This window comes from Macrobrachium nipponense, chromosome 19, assembly GCF_015104395.2.
Source record: "Macrobrachium nipponense isolate FS-2020 chromosome 19, ASM1510439v2, whole genome shotgun sequence".
Lineage (NCBI taxonomy): Eukaryota > Metazoa > Arthropoda > Malacostraca > Decapoda > Palaemonidae > Macrobrachium > Macrobrachium nipponense.
The window spans coordinates 71,706,128-71,711,127 of NC_061088.1; positions in this window are offsets into that span (position 1 = coordinate 71,706,128).

Below are 5,000 nucleotides of genomic sequence, written 5' to 3' on the forward strand. Positions count from 1 at the left end.
CTGAATGAGTAATAGCTTTTGACATGATCAGTTTTTGAAAATATCTTTAAAGTGGGAGTTTCGACTGCGCAGAAAATTATCGTGTTCTGTGGCCAGCCCTTAGCATTTGTCCACGCTATTTGTACTCTTCATGTTCCGTTCAGTTGTATAATCAGTGACATTTTCATTTGTAGGAAGATACTTGTATAATTTTTTTCCTATGCATAATGAAGTAAACATCTGAACCACACTGTATAAGACCTTTAAATGTTCAGCAGAATCTGCAACTGTTTTCTACGTGAATGTTTTGTCAACAATTTTTAGGGGTTTTTGTCAAAACACTTAATTTTCAAAACTATTCATAGAGAAGTGCTGGTTTTCCTTTGCTATATGTTCTATTTTACCAAAAATAAATGTCATTAAAGTAACATTGGTAAGAGCCATGGTATTCCGTGCCACCTGTGATCATTGATAACTCTATGAGTGTGAAATGTTATATTTCATAGATTGTACATTGTTCTTTATTGCAATCTATTTTACTTGTCAATATTTGTTTTATGAAGCATAACAAGTCTTACACAAAATGCTGAAATTTATATAAAAAATTATCCCATAGAATGAGCAGTTTTAACGGTATATTCTTCCGTAATACAATAAATTATGTGTATTTAGTGAAATGTTATATTAAGAGACAAGCCTGTTACCTGTGAATGCAATTATATATTTACTCATATGAATAATGTTGAAGTTTGGCAAATGTTACTAACTTTCTGACAGAAATCTGAGTAGTGCAAGTTTTATCTCCGAATATTCTGTGTAAGTAATCAAAAGTTTTTGTGGGATTTGGAGTAAGTCTTGCTAATTGGACTGCTTTGCTATTTCAAAAATTGCGGTGGTGGTCTCATAATTACCCAGAAAACCAGAAAACCACTAGGCACACAGCATCTCAAAAAAGGCTGTAAACCCTTAGGTGAATACTGAAGGATAAGGATTTGTCGGAGGTAAAACTATTGATTTGAGGAAGATTAGTTCAAAGTTTTTATTAATGGAAGTAATAATTACGGTAATATTGATAAGAAAGAATTTTGATAAAATATAATTGTATATCACCGGAGATTTTTCTTGACTATGAATCATTTCTCTCTCTCTCTCTCTCTCTCTCTCTCTCTCTCTCTCTCCACCACCACCACTTGCCATTCTCCCCCTCACTCTGTCTCTCCCCATCACTATGTTGCAACCATTCTCTCTCTCTCTCTCTCTCTCTCTCTCTCTCTCTCTCTCTCTCTCTCTCTCTCTCTGTGGGCTCAAAAATGTCAAATTTCCCGACGGGAAAAGTCTTCGTCGGAGAATTTAATTGGCAGGGCATAGAAGGAACAAGGACTGCGGTATTGTTCGATGTTGCCGTGCGAAGAACTGATAACAATACCTGCCATCCGCTGCATACGAAACCTGTATCAATTTGTGTCTTGCGTAATGCGCCGAGCTTGCATACATGGCATGTGAAGCGTAGGATTCATCTCGCCTCGGGAGGTTTATTTTTCTGGTTATTAGAGACGTATGCTTACTACATGAGACAGAGAGAGAGAGAGAGAGGAGGAGGAGGAGGAGGAGGAGGAGGAGGAGGAGATAAATGTTAGCATAAAGCTGTTCCTTCCCAGATAGTTTTTCTCGCGAAATCCAAAATTGTATTGAGATATAAGATAGCGACGTAAAAACAAGAGAGAGAGAGAGAGAGAGAGCTGAGGGTTATCGTAAGTCTCTTGAAGTATTTCTTATGTTATGGAATAAAGAGAGATATATAGATACATAAAATACAATAAATTATTACATTTTCCAATTTTCAAATGAATACAGACATCTGATAATGTTTCTCATACAGCATTATATAACCAGCTTGGCAGAGAGAAGAGAGAGAGAGAGAGAGAGAGAGAGAGAGAGAGTGGGTAGGGGTGTGGGGTGGGGGAAGGCGATGCGTAGTTCGACTTCAGCGTAGCCAATCCTTTGTTCATCTAAAATGTCACGTTGTCGGGCTTGAACTAATCGATGCCACGTAAAGAAACCAGAGTCAAGTGTTCCCAATGATGTTCATCAGAAAATTCTAGTTATATGCTTTTTGACTCTCGTATGATTTTAGCAAGAGGGCTTCGAATGATCGAACGTGATATGACGGATATGTTATCCACTTACATCTGTCCTTTGTATTAGTTATGAGCAGTTGGATTTTTACCAGGATTTTATACGTTTAATTTTCTGTGAAAGCAAACTGCTGAAATGGCTGTTTGTCTGTCCTCAGATCTTTAAAACTACTGAGACTAGAGGGCGGCATATTGGTATGCTGATCATCCACCTTCCTAACATTAAACATACCAAATTGCAGCCCTCTAGCCTCAGTAGTTATTTTATTTACGGTTGAATTCAGCCGTGATCGTGTGACTGGCGCCACCATACATACCAACAGCCCAGGCCACCACCGGCCCTTGGCTGAAAGTTTCATGGGCCGCGGCTGAGTTTCATGGGTCGTGGCTGAGAGTTTCATACAGCATTATACGCTGTACAGAAAACACGATTGCTCCGAAGTCTGATTACGTCGAAGAAACTTCGGCGCATTTTTTGCTTGTTTTTTTATTCTAACTATTGCTTGCGTGAGGGATTTTTGTGAACAGCTTCTCTTAATGTATTTTCGGGGCAAGTTTTATATTTTATTTCCTGCACAAAAGATTTGGATTACTCTATCGCCTCTTTCGTTTGACGTCACTAATATAAATCAGGCAGGCGATAGTTGATATTTATTTTATGCTCGGCTTTAGCGTTCTGGTTTATTTGTTTACCCTTTTGGATTTATTTCGCTTATTCCAGAGAAGCAGGATTGTAGCCGGGTTTGAGTTAATTCCTTGCTTGTGTAGCGCCTGTTGTTTTTATATTTATTTTTCGTGGATGTCTCTCTCTCTCTCTCTCTCTCTCTCTCTCTCTCTCTCTCTCTAAAAGTCTTTAAAACTTCCTAATCCTTGTTACTCTTTGGATGGACTAAAAAGTCTTTTGAGACATCCTAATCCTTGTAACTCCCTGGATGGACTAAAGAGTCTTTGGGACATCCTTATCCTTGTAATTCCTTGTAACTCTCTCTCTCTCTCTCTCTCTCTCTCTCTTAAAAAGTCTTTAAGACATCCTAATCCTTGTAACTCTTTGGATGGACTAAAAACTCTTTTGAGACATCCTAATCCTTCTAATTCCCTGAATGGACTAAAGAGTCTTTGAGACATCCTAATCCTTGTAACTCCTTGGATGGACTAAAAAGTCTTTGAGACATCCTAACTCCTTGTAACTCTCTCTCTCTCTCTCTCTCATGTATTATAGCTATTCCTTTACCCATCTGTTTTCTTCTCCTCTCCTTGAGCAAGCCACTCAGTACCCGAGACGACGTGGTTTTGAAGTTTCCAAGAAGGCAACAGGCCAAAGGGATCTTTTCCTTTGCCCTCGCCTGCCTCGCGAGTGCCTTCTTACTGCCTCTGCTGCGGGTGGGCCTTCGTCTGTTTCATCCCTCTCTCTCTTTCTCTCTCCCTTCGCCTGGCCGTGTTGCTTCTCTTCCGCATGACTCGCCGCTTACTCGGGGAGTAAGCCTACAAGACACTTTGTTGTTGTTGTTGTTCTTCTTCTTCTTCTTCTTCTTTTTCTTGTTCTTGTTGTTATTGTTCTTGTTGATGGGTAGGAAAGCCCGAAGGAAAAGCCTAAAAGATGTCTGGAAATGGTGTTTCGCGTTGATGTAAAAATACAGGAATTTTAGGATAGGATATTTATGATATATTTATTAGAATGAAAATGTAAAAAAAATGAATAATGTGCACGTTAAACAGTGCAGACCAATTGTTTCTAATAAAATATAGCTTATTTATTTTAAGTGTTGTTGATGAAACAAGGTTCTATTTGACTGTAGATTTAGCACATTTTAATATACGCTAAGTTAGGAATATAATGTTACAACTTATGAGTGAGAGGAAAATCTTGCACACTACTCGAGTAAGCTGGAAGTCGGATTACGCTTTGTTTTCCTTGGTCTCATTTTCGTTCATATTTACCATTGCCAGCATCGTACTCTTCATTTATAATGTTCTCGGTCTTTCCTTCTCCTCATATCTTCTTTACTTATAATTACCCTCTCTCCCTCATCGTCCCCTGTTTTTTTATAATTCTCATCTTTTTCCAGCTCTTATGCTGTTTATTCACGTTTACGCTGTTACGCTTATTTCCATCACACCGCGAATTGCCTTATTCTTTATCAATAGCCTCCTTTAGCATTTTCGCCTCCTCTTCCTCCGTTATTTTTGCCCTCCTCTTTCCCCACTTTCATTTCCTCCGTAATCCGCCTCCTCTCTCACTGGTATATATTTTCCTCTATCTATCATTTTTCTTCTGCTCTGATTCCAGTATCCTCTTCGTTACACTTATTTTCATCCTCTGTCATTTTCCTTCTTTTGCAATTTGTTGAGTATCATTTTCCTTACCCTGCTCTCTCCATCTTTTATGTTTTTGACTGTTTTCTTTTTTGTATTTGCTCCTCCTTCTCGTCAGTTCTCTCATTTATGTCTGTTATTTCCTACCTACTCTTATCTCTACTACTCTTCTCATGTCCTCCTTCTGTTCGTCATGTGTTTGTCTCCTCTCCCACTTTGTCATTTTTTTCCTCGTCATCCTGTCCTTCCTTTACTACTCCTCCTCCTCCATTTTTTTTCTTCGCCACTTCCTCTTCCTCTCCCCTCATTTTCCTCCTCCCTCCCCTCGGAAAAGTTCCTTCTTGCTTTCCGCAAGGCAGTGGCGGGTCGTCGTTTCCTCTCGTATTTACATAATGTCTGAGGAGAAGCCTCCCTCACCACCTCCTCCTCCTCCTCCCCCTCCTCCTGGACGCTCTTATGCATAACAAAAAGCCGTTCAGGTTAACTCTAAGACGGTTGTTTCAGAGCTGATGCTCTCTGTCACTGTTATTGTTATTGTTTCTGTTTTTAAGTGAGGTGGCCTCTTATGTACAC